Genomic DNA, 12766 nt, shown 5'->3' on the forward strand with positions numbered 1-12766 from the left:
AGTATAGCAAAATGCAAATTAAGAAAATCCATAGCCAAACCCAGGCCCCAGGCTCCTGAAGCCTTTGAGCTGAAATTCTCAACCTTCACATAAAGACTTGGATGTTTCCTATCTAAAATCAAATTGCTCCCATCAAATCCCTCCCATCCCACCTGTCTAGACAAGGCCTGAAGAACACAAATGCATTTTGTCCTACACATTCTTACTGTCCTGTTCTGTCTCATATCCACACAAACTTACACCTAAGTTCTCTGTCATATTGGCCAGGCTATTTCCCCTTGCTATTTTCAGTTGCTTTTGCCAACAGAGTCGATCATAATACAGGTGGGTAGAAGAAAGCATATATTTTGACTGAAGTGGAAGAATCATATCCAGGCCCCACTTTTATCATAACTTGATCTATTGACCATGGGAAAATCATTGTGTAGGCCTAAGAGTTCAATACATGAGAAATAATATACCCTTTTTCTTCTTAGTCTTTGTCTAACTTCTCTATTCATGTTGTAAGCTTTGGGAGTTGAAGATTGTTCCCCTTCTCAGAAATAAGCTCTAGTTTTACATTGGGGTTTAGGCATTGCCACAACATTTCTGGTGATGTGGATGAAATGGCGTTTGGGTAGGAGACTCCAGAACCCAACAAAGTCATTCACAGACAGATGATCTCCCAGAGTTGTTTTGGCTGTTTGTTCAGTCTTTCCTAACTATTTTCATCTTACATTAGTAAGAGTAAGAGGATGCAGTTTTATGGCATATGGCTGAAGGCCTTTTATCTTTCAAAAATGGTGGCATTATGTGCAAACTGATATCATTTCAGTCCCTACTTAGCACTCTATGTTTGTCTGGAGCTACACAATGAAATCACGTTTCTTTGTATTCAGAGAATCCTGTTCCTATTTACTGAAAATATCACAGAATCACAGAATCACAGAATCGCTGAGGTTGGAAGGGACCTCTGGAGATCATCTACTCCAACCCCCCTGCTCAAGCAGGGTCACCTAGAGCACATTGCACAGGATTGCATCCAGGCGGGTTCTGAATATCTCCAGAGAAGGAGACTCCACAACCTCTCTGGGCAACCTGTGCCAGTGCTCTGTCACCCTCACAGGGAAAAAGTTTTTCCTCATGTTCAGATGGAACTGTCTGTGTTTCAGTTTGTGCCCGTTGCCTCGCGTCCTGTCGCTGGGCACCACTGAAAAGAGTCTGGTCCCATCCTCTCGACACCCTCCCTTCAGATACTTGTACACATTGATAAGATCTCCTCTCAGCCTTCTCTTCTCCAGGCTAAACAGGCCCAGCTCTCTCAGCCTTTCCTCATAAGAGAGATGCTCCAGTCCCCTCATCATCTTTGTAGCCCTTCGCTGGACTTGCTCCAGTAGTGCCACATCCCTCTTGTACTGGGGAGCCCAGAACTGGACGCAGTACTCCAGATGTGGCCTCAGCAGGGCTGAGTAGAGGGGGAGAATCACCTCCCTCGACCTGCTGGCAACACTCTTCCTGATGCACCCCACGATACCATTGGCCTTCTTGGCCACAAGGGCACATTGCTGCCTCATGCTTAACTTGGTGTCCACCAGCACTCCCAGGTCCTTCTCCGCAGAGCTGCTTTCCAGCAGGTCAACCCCCAACCTGTACTGGTGCATGGATAAGTTACTGTTTTCCAGGAAGAAATCACTTTTAAACAAAACCACACATGAGAAAGAACTTGACCTCTGCACAAATATCCTTGTCTCCATCCAGCTTTCATACAGTCAGCAAGAAGATCCTAAGGAGAATGGGGTGGATGGTCCTGTGTGTAAACTAAGATATATGGCCTCATAACTTTTTTTCAGCATCTCTTATTTATTCAGTGTATTTCTCTGTGTCTTTCCATGGGGACACTTGCAATCTCCTCTGTCAATAATGCCAGTTATCAAATCCCAATAACCAAATTGCCACAACCATAATTATCACCCCCTTTTTGTTTTGCTTTGCTTCCTCACTCGCCAGCATCAATATATTTAAGACATAACTTATAAAAACATCTATGCAGCACGGAGGGAATATCCAAGTAATTTTTATGCTTGTCTTCCCTTTCTCTTCTGTTTTCTTGAATTCTTTTTTTTTTAATCTGACTGCTTTACCTACATTAAACCCCAATGATGAAGGTAGGTGTTATTCCACTGGGGCAGAATCCAGCACATACTGTGAGCCCTTCAGGCAATGAATTGGATTTCTATTTCTATGTTGAAATGCCCAGCATATTTTGAAGGAAGAGTTTAGAATAATGACTATTGATGCCGTTACCACACAGAGGAAGACAAATTATTATCCGTGTCTTGCAATTAATTTTTCCCCACATTGGACACATTGGAAAGATATAAACAAGAGCAGGGGATGTGTATGTATGTCATGTGGTACGATAACTGCACAATCAATTACTTGTGCCTTGCATTTCAAATGATAGGCAATTGCTGAACACCCGCTCCTTTGTGTCTGATTGCTTAATTCATTTACTTAATTCATTTAGGCAGAAGAGTCCTTGATGGTTCCAGCTGTCTGGCTTTCCAGGCTAGGGCTGTGGGCAATCAATTAGCTCCACCAGCCTGAAAAGCAGAAATGCATGCATGCAGCCTTCAAATCCTACATATAAGGTTAGCGCAAGCCATTTGTTACAGAATGCAAAGCCCATACAGAGTGTTTCAATCTCCTTGCAAAGCCATCACTTCCTTCAAGGAGACTGAGAATTGTTTCTCAATATTATGTAGTAAGAGCAGAGTGTAGACAGATGCCAAGACAAAATGGTTTAAATGTGCTACGCAAAGTGCACAGTGCACGTGTGCATCAAACGGTTGTTCGTCTATGGGAGCCTTCCACCTAAGTTTTAGGCTGTACCTGAATTACAAGATGGAGAATGGTCTTAAGAACAGGCTTACACACACACAGCCCTGTTGGGCTTTCCCTCCTTAGTGTCATATTAGCTGGCCAAGTCTGCTTGCACAAAGACTGTGCTGTGCTTAGGAGAACCTGTGTTCAGGTAGAAGAGAAATCTGCCTGTCCTGAGTTACAGTACATGGGAAGCTTTTATCAACCTTATGACAAAGCTTTCTGGAGATATTCAGGAATAGCTGGTCCCATGTTAAAGCATCATTGTTTCCAGGTTCTTCATTTCTAAGCTAACCCCAGAGCTCAAGCTGAGGATCACTGATGTGCTTTCTTTAGATACCTAGATGTACATAGTTTGGGTCTGGGTGCTTAAGGAGCCTGCCATACAGTCTGTGAAGACAGCCTGGAGAAGTTAGGTACCTGCAGAGGGCAAGTCACCCTAGGTGTGAGTTAACTTGCTCTGTGGAAAAGCCCATCTCTCTCCTTTGACTTTAGAGAACCTATAATCTAATTGGGAGGTTGAATCTGGGCCTCCTTATAGTGTCATTGAAAACATTTCTGGAAGGCCACCTGGGACATCATTTATCTCTGCACCCCGAGAATGTTCCCACAAAGGGAACTCTACATGTATTCATAGTCTAGTCTGATTTATAGCAGCTTTTCCCAGTAGGCAAATGCTTAGGACTGTACCAAGACTGAAATATTAAAGAAAAAATATATTTGAAACTCTCAGCATTTTCAGAGGGCTTCTTAGCTGGCTAATGGAAAGGAATCCAGACAATACCCGGATAGTAACTGTGACTCTGCTTTGCAGACATCCATCACATGAAATTATTCAATCTCAGCAAGTGATTTGGCATAAGAGAGTGTCACAGCCCTCAAACACTGTTTGTGACAAGGTGAATGCCTCCTCCTCTGAAGAGAAAAGCCTCAGATCCTTTGTGATATTTATTGGAGATTAATGCTTCAGGATTTCTGTAGCAATGGGAGACCATTATCCCATGGCAATGCTTTACTTGATCAGCTCGATCTTTTTAAGTGTGTTCATTTGATAATCTTTTTTGATTTGAGTTGGTTGCTAACAGCCCATGGCTGTGTGGAGAACACCTTACATCCAGCATCTTTCATCCGAAAGCCTTGGGGCTTTGCACATATTAATAGTTATATTAATAATTAATAGTGTTAATAATAATGCTTCCTACTTTATCAATGTGGGAAATGAGAGACACAGAGGTTAGTGAGTGCTTAAAAAGGATATCTAAAGTTGGGGCCTGTTTAGATGAGAAGAGTTGGTGCTGCTGTAATTATGGCATAATTGCATTGCTGGAGACACTCAATGAAGACAGACTGCTCCGGCACCAAACAAGCGAGTTGTTTTACTGGACTACTATCCCTAATGATAAAAAAAAACAAAAACAAAAAACAATTCTCTGCCTAGCTTTCCCAGTAGATTATGGGCCAAAGTGGTCCAACTTTCAGAGGTTCTGGTCATTCACATGCTCCAGTGAAGTTGATAAGACAAAATTATTTTTGCAATTATTATTTTAAATTATTTAGAGCTAAATGAGGACTATATGAAAGTGGCTGGTAATGAAAGTAGGATGATACTGATTACTAATGCATAGCTATCCCTGGACCAGGGAGGATCTACATCACTGGTGGCTGTCACCTAACTACTTGCAAATGTTCCAGAAGATGGAGGTCCAGAACAGAGACCTGAAGAAGAGGAGGGCGGTGGACTCAAAGTTTATTGTTCCAATGAGGAAAACCCTTAAGCATCTCTGAAGAAAGCTCAGCAATAACGCATTAAGCCATTAAGCTTGAGTTTAAGCATCCTTTGAATAGGAGTGTAACTTGAAGACAAAGGGGAGAGGAAGAGGTTCCAAGTACAAACCACTGCCAAGGGCAGTGCAGAAAAAAACAGCAAATGAACAAGCCAAACTGGTGTCTTCGGTGGAGTCAAGAGGGTGTTGGTGAGACAGAAGAAGGTCTTGGTTGTATAATTAATTGCTTGATGGTGGCACAGCATTTTTAGAGAATGTGAAGCGCTCCTGAAGTGCTATGTATTTATTATCATTCCTACCCACTCATTATTGTATCTGACATCAGTTCAGACATCCTAGCATCTTTTTATGCTGTTTCTCCCCTTAAGAATTTCTCTGTGCATCCCCATAATCTTCCCCTTCCCAAGAAGTCCTGTGGTGTGTGTGGCTAAGCCGCACATGATTGCAATAGGTTAAAAAGTGTAATTAACAGAGACCACATCAGAGCTCTTGCAACACTCACAATGTGTTTATTCAGCATCAGGTCGGCTAATTCCTAATGAAAGGGCACTGTGCAGCAGAGTGCGGGACCCCAGTGGTCAGAAATAGTTCCACTTAAAAGCTATTTACCTACGAAAAGTTCAGTTTAATTAAGAGCGTGGGAGCCAGTAAGCGTGAAATCAAAACCTTGCCTCAACCCTTCCTCTATGCTGGAGCCCAAAAAAGGCTTTCAATAGACACACAAATGTTCAGTTACATTTGGTTTTGTATGCTTTTCAGCTCCTCTAAACTTCCTCCTTTTGCCTGGGACTGGAAGTAGGAGTGAATGAAAGATCATGACAAGATTCGTCTTTGTGGTATTTCCAAAAACCTCACTAAAAAAACCCAAAAAACAAAACAAAAGAAAGCTTGATCTCATAGGATGATCTAGAGCACTGAGGGCTAAACAAACTTTCATTCCCTGTACTAGGCTGGAGACACCAGAAGCTAGAACCTCCTTTGTTTTGCACAAAATATCTGTAGTCTATTTATGGTACTTATGTGGACCCTGCCTCCTGTGGAATCTCACCACTACACAGTCTTTCACAAATACCTATTTCCCCTAGAAACCCAGTAAATGAGAGTGTTATTATCCCCTATCAGAGATGGAGAACAGGGACTCATAAAAATGTTAAAATACTTATGAGATAAAGACATCCTTAAGGAGCACCCTGATGCTCTTGAAAATGAAGTTTAGCTGGTTAAAGGCTTCAACTCACAAATTCCGCATATTCACATAGGGACAAGTAAATGGTCATAGTACCTGACTGTCCATCTTGCTCCTCTTCTGGACATTCTCATTCCCACCACCAAAGCAGCAGAACAGCATGTACAACTCCAAGGGCAAGGATTTCAATTGATGTTAATATGCCTCTCCTCCAGAGAGAGTCACCCTTGGAGAGAATTAGCTGGGTGTGGTAGATCCCTCAGCAATGATGGAGATGGAGACGGAGAGTCAGAGAAGGGCCAGATTCTTAGAGGGTATCAGGGTGGAAAGGAAAGGGTTGAGTAAAGATGCCCTACCCCCATTATCGGTATCATCCAGGCTAATAGTCCCTTCTGCCTCATGTGAGATATTTGGCAGCATTGTCCCCTCCATTTCTCATAACAGACCTCTGGTGTCTAAGTGTATGACTTCTCTGGTGGAAGAACTAATTGAAAAAGTTCCCACCCCTCCTGACTTATCCCACTGAAAGATACTTCTTCTCAGTTGTCCTGATGAAATGATCTATTTGGATGCACTCTAAACTGTTGTTGTTGTTGTTGTTGTTGTTGTCGTTGTTGTTGTTGTTGTTGTTGTTTTAACTCAATCGTTTCACAGCTCCAGTTTAAAGCATGGTCAGGCAAAGAGCAGCTGCCTCACAACAGAAAGGCAGGTAACCTCTTGGGGGGAAGGAACAATACAGGTGGACTGGGACAAACAAAGGGAAATTAGAGACATCCTTTATCAGGTCTGCTACTGAAGGATTCATCCTGTGGAGATGAATTCTGAGAGGAGGCAGGGTAATGAGAGTCATCTGCCAACAGCTTGTAATCCTCAGAGTGAGAATCCTTGGGCCAGACAAAAGCTCTTCCAAGCTGTCAGGGAAGCTGGCAAGATGATGACAGGAATAATGAAAAATTGTACTGATTTGTGCTTGCACTTTAGACTTACATCTCTGAGCATGTTTGCCAAAAGGTTCATGAACCATGGTCTTAGGAACATTTCCATCTTGTAATCTGATAATTCCACTTTTATATGCTTTTTTACTCCATTTCTTTTTGCGCTAGATACAAGGAAGTGTGAAACCTGGCTCCTTCCCAGGATGCTGCATTAACTTTTTCTTCAGTTGAGAACCATGCTGGTTCACCCACGAGTTTCACTTTGAGTCTGAAGTTCAGACAATTCCAAAATCTCAACACAAATCTCTGTCATGTGCAAATGAAAGTGTGAATTTTGTATAATCTGGAGGAGTTAATCAGTATTTTTTTTTTCAGTGACATTTATCAGCATCTGGGAGTTTGTACAATCATCAGCCATGCCTGGCCCAAACTCTCTGTATGCAATGAAGAACATAATAAAATTTTCCACAATCCTCAAATCCCTAATGACCATGGATGGGACTGAGTCAGTTTAAATCCTGCCCAAGATGACTACATGAAATCCACCAAGTCGCAAACAACAATGTGACTGCCTAACCTTGTAGAGACCTGCCAGTGTAGCTTGACAGTTCCCAAGCTCTCAGCAAAATCTCTCATGTGTGCCCAGAATTGCCTTTTCTGACTTAGAGAAATGCATAGTCCCCATCTAGACCTCTGTGGTGATTCAAAATTAGGTGTATGGCTAGCTAAGTTCTTCCTATGACCTTGAAAAAGCCTGATAAGTGAAATGAAGTGTAAGAGATCTAGAGCCACCATTGAAACATCATCACCAGACTAGGGAGAGACTGACTATTGCCCCATCTCTCCCTCACATTGTCTCTCTTGCATGTTTGGAGAAGTTCAACCTCAGCACACTCACCAGTGATAATATTACAGCATTTCAGAAAGAGTCAATATTTGTTTGTTTGTTTGTTTGTTTGTTTTTTACCCTTTCCTCTATGTTACTTTAAAGATCTCAGAGATTTCTTAATTCTTTCAGGTAGCAGCTTGACATATGTTCCTCTATCCTGTTCATCAAAAGAAACATCCCTGGAACTGAGTCCCACTGCATGAAAGTTGTATCAATCTACGTTTGAATCAGGTTTTCTTTGGTTGCAGAGGTGCAATGTGAATGCAGCAGCTTCTATGGCAAATGCTCCCGGACAAGGAAGGACATAGGCAATGCGAGGGCTAGTATCTGATGGACCTGCACCACAATTTAGAGAGAAGCATTCTCCCCTGCACCACCACCACCTAAATCTACCTGTTACATAATCAAGTGAGGAGCACTAAGACCATCTGCAATATCGCCATCTCCTGACTTCTGCTAATACTGCACACAGATTCTATGCCACCTGGCATGCAAGAAATAAATAAATTGCACTTAAGATTTCAGGATGTGTTTATTTAAATAAAGCTAAGCATAGGATTTCTTTCTTTCATTGCATTCTGAAATAATTTGTATGTTATTAACAAACTACTACCACTTTATTATTTATTTATTTATTCATTCATTTTTAGAAGACACTATTTGCTCTTATGGGCTAGGTGGACAAGTCAAAATCCCTCAGCAATGTATGGGACAAAGAACTTGAAGAACTTCAAGACTGTAAGCCACAGAGTCACACATCAAAAAACTCCACAAAGTTCCTCTCATCTGAAAAACGCATATTTACCCAGGACAAGTAGAATCTGTAGTTAGCCTGATCAAGCCATGAAAGTCTTTCTGTTGACTTCAGTGGGATTTTGAACGTACAAACTGACCAGTAACCCTCCATTCCCCTATGATCCTACACTGATGAAGTAACTGGCATTTAAAAAGTTATCATTTCTAAGTAGGCACATTAGCATTTCTTGTGCTGAATACTGCAGTACCTCCAGTTTTATGGTATCAAAAGTCTTGTCAAATGTTCAGCAAAATTGACACTGTTCATATTTGTTGACCCTTATCTGAAAATTATTATCCATGACCTGTTTTTATTTCATAGAACCAGATCATTTTATAGAAGGAGTACACAACAATTAGGTTGAATATATTTTCTCCCAAGCACTTTGTGCTCCTGTGTCTGGGGGACATTAGGCTAAGTTTTCAAAATTTGAAAAGAGAAATTTAGCGTTTGCAAAGAGCACTGCCATGCTGATTTGCTCATTTCTTGTTTCATCAAAAACAATTATTCCAACCCCTTTCTTTTCTCCCATTTCCTGTCATCAATAAGAAAAGAAAAGGAAAATAAATGAACACATTGACAAAATTCTTCCTCTGAATTTCATCTGAATTAAAGTCTCATTTCTGTTCCCCATTTGCTCCCCTCTAGTTTTCATCTGTGTATCAGAGCAGAGTCATTCTGGAAATCACACTGTTTGTCCTGATGCAAGAGCCACTGGGCTAGGCCAAATGATACTCTCTAAAGCCAAATGGAAAGAAAACGACTTTAAGCACAGGAAGACATGAATACTCAGTGCTTCCTTCCTACCCTGCGGCTCACAGCGAGGCACTCCCTCTGATTTCTAAGGAATCATCATTTGCTGCTTTTTCAGGTTGTTCATGTTTTTTCCCCTTCCGTTTTGTAATGGGCAAACTAAACCCTGTAATGGACATTCTATAAAACATATCAGGGAATAGGGGATTATGACAAAGACTTTTCCTGTCTCAGTGCAGAGATCTTCTGTTACTCCAAACCCACGGGAGAGAACGCAGCAAGCAGCGAGCAGTAAGTCGTTCAGAGACGCTTGCTCTCTCTGGCCCTCTGCAACCAGATTTCCTCTTTTTAACACTTCTTCTGTGCAGGCTATTTGCTCTCCTTCTGCCTGAGAGGAACGACAGGAACCCGACTGTGAGAGCACAGCGACAGCTTTGCATGGCCACTGCCTTTCTTTGGGGTGGTATTTTTGTAACAAGTCCCCGAAAGAGCTACACAAAGACTTTGCAATGCTGAACTCCCTAAATGCAATTTTGAACAAAGTTGTAGTTTACAGTGTAATAGAGCCCAGACACCTCAGATGAAGACCTCTTATGCTATAAGAAATAATCCTACAAGCTTTGTAGCCCAACTGTTCAAGAGAAAGGGTAAAAGGGCGGGAAAAAGGAAACCACCATTTCATCCCCATTTCACCAAAGCATTGCTCATATGTGAGAGTTGCATGAGGAATGAATGGCAGAGTCAAGGTTTGAATCCACACACTCAGAGACCCAGTCCAGCACTTTAAACAAAAGACTCTAGTTTTCATTTTTCCCGTTAGCTGGAATAAATCAAAGCATCAATGGAAAGTACAGGTGTATATTCAAAACCTTGTAGTGATTCAGTTTATAGAAGTGGGTGTAGGAGTACTTGATGTTTCAAATGCAAATACTATTCTGAAGCTCAGATCAGAAAGAGATAAACATCACTGTTCTGTGGAATTTTACTTTGATAGGCCAAGAAAAAAAAAAAAAGACAGTAATACTCCATCACACTAAGAGAAAGTGATTTGAAGATGTCGCGGGCAGGATGGCACAGGGGCCACACATCTGCAGCATCAGCTTCAATCAGCATGTGCTGTGGGTGCTTAGCACCTTTGAGAATCTGGCCCTTCAGCATCTTTTCCCTGAATCACAGGTGCTGGAGCACTGCCAATTACTAAAAGGTTGGGCTAGGTAAAAGGAAGTTAGTTTTGCTTGTTGAGTCATGTGATTTCATGTAACTTGCTGTAGCGGGAGGCTTTTTTGTTCCGAATGGAATCAATTGCCAGTGGTTAAGCTGTACTTTTAGAATTTATATATTTAATTAGGAACCGGAAACTTGATAAGGCAGAAGGGACAGTGGGGAACATTCAGTGCATTGTTGCTTTGAGCATATGAGGGATGATTTGAATTTATTAGGGAAGGAGGAAGAGTCTGGAAAGAAAAAAATCAAGAAAGAAAAAGAGCTTTATCTCATTGATGAAGAGGTATTGGTCTGTGGTATTAAAACTGTTCAGCTGCCTTTCTTCCTTATCTAGAAAACTTAGTGTCTAAGTTGGGTAAGTGCAGATTGCATCTAGTATTAAGCACAAGTTTGTTTTTTTGGGTGTCTCATCTCCCTCACCTGGAAAGTTCCCACATAGTGAGATGGAGCCATTTCTCATTTACCTCAAAGTCTCTTCCAGCTCCAGAGCCACAGATGCTTGATCTGCCAGCTGTCCACTTCAGAGGGTATTTAGACTACGGGGGAAACCCCTTGTGCATGTTTGATGGAACAGGAGAAACTGTGGTTTTCTTAGCTTAGTGGTCTACCAAGAAACTTCCCACCATGAAAATCCCCAAATTCCAGGTTGACCTGAAACAGATTTTCTTTTAATCTTTAGTAAACTAGGATTGAAGAAATATTTTGCATATTCTGGAACAGTTATTCTGGGAAGAAAGCTAATAAATTACACAAATTAGCAGAACATGCTCTCTCTTTTCTTTAAAATCCTCACTTAGGACATTATGAGGGGATTTAAGATCCCCTTTTCACCTGAATGAAAGCGGGGATTTGAAACGCTATGTCTCATTTTGTGTGTGAACATTGTCTGAAGGTCTGTAGGTATTCTGGGTTAGTGCTTTCTCATCCACTCCTACTGAAGTGCTTTCATTTTGTATCAACCTCTGAGTATTCCTTTACAGTCATGTGCATTTACATTCAGGACAGAGAGTCATAACCTGCTACAAGGGCACTCACCTGGAAAGTGGCACCGGTGGGTTCCAGTGACTCTTCTAGTGACTTTTTAAAGATACAGAAAGTACCACTTCAAAAGCAGAAACTGAAAACACTCCTAAATTCTCAGTCAGCACCTCTTGTGAGAAAGAAAAGACCTTTGATTCAGGTAAATTTAGAAAAGAGTCAAGGGGGGATTTGAAGCCGTGTTTTTTGCGTCATGTGGAGCTAGTTTAACATAGAGGTGACAGAATAGGGCACAGCGGCACAAATTACTGGGTAGCTCCGTAAACAGTGCCCCTATCTCCTTGTCCCTCCACCCCACTCTGAATCGAAACAGTCAGTTTTAGCGATGTCAAAACAAGACCTTTTGATACTTATGAAACTGTTTTCTTGACTTTTGTATTTACCAGACTTCTGCATTTCAAGAAGAGGTGACCTGAACTACATTTTGGAGACAAATAAACAGATGGCAAAAAAACCTACAGATCAGAATAAACTTCTCCCAGATCTATTGGGAAATGGCCAGTTCCAAGGTGGAGTTTTCTTTAAACTCTATGGTGTAGCATTTTTTTCTTTCATACTGGTGAGATCACTTAGGCTGGGATGAGAAGGAGGTGGGTGAAGGGGGTGTCTCCTACGTAACTCCTCATAATGAATCCTCATTCCTTTCTCTGTCTTAGTCACAGTGAGAATCTGGGATAGCTGAGGGAGGGGAGGAGAGAAAATGTACACAAGCTGATTTTCATCTTAGTCTTCAGATTCTTGAATGAACTTATCTTTTCATTTAATATTGCAGGATGTATTCCTGAAATAAAGAACACATATCGAAAGAAAACATGATGGAGTCAGTTAATAATTAAACAATGACAATTTGAAATACACCCATAGAAGGATCTACCTGATATCACAAGCCTTACATACTTGATAATTGCACAGGCAAGCTTTGTTTAATGAATGGTGATACTTGAAAAAAAAAAAATCATGTTAGGAATTGTTGTGAAAGGTTTTAGTTTAATAAAAGAATGTATGATCACACAAGCTCTTATATCATATCCTTTCCCACACGGACTCTTGTATACTTCTGGCAAAAGCATTAACTGTTTACATTTCCTTTGTTTTCACTCCAGCAGTGTGTGACTAATCTTTGAAAGCAAGTGCTTAAGCTGACTCTCAAAAATGGCATTGGAGGGATTTGCTGCTTGTTGACAACGATGAGGAATAAGAGAAAATCACTTCCTCTGAAACGCAGTGTAAACAGCAGAGTATCGGAGCAGCTGTACAGGGCCAGGCCAAAGGGCCCTCTGGCCCAGCATCCTGTCTCTG

The 12766-nt window shown here is 41.4% G+C and overlaps 1 long non-coding RNA gene across 1 annotated transcript; it reads left to right on the forward strand.

Annotated features, from left to right (window-relative positions):
* Positions 1-9186: 9186 nt before the first annotated feature.
* On the forward strand, positions 9187-12288 carry LOC106496266 (uncharacterized). Its single transcript, XR_001294574.2, has 3 exons — positions 9187-9323; positions 11854-11976; positions 12240-12288. It is a non-coding gene; the product is annotated as an uncharacterized lncRNA (long non-coding RNA).
* The last annotated feature ends 478 nt before the right edge of the window (positions 12289-12766 follow it).

This window comes from Apteryx mantelli, chromosome 2 (genome assembly GCF_036417845.1).
Source record: "Apteryx mantelli isolate bAptMan1 chromosome 2, bAptMan1.hap1, whole genome shotgun sequence".
NCBI classification, from domain to species: Eukaryota; Metazoa; Chordata; class Aves; order Apterygiformes; family Apterygidae; genus Apteryx; species Apteryx mantelli.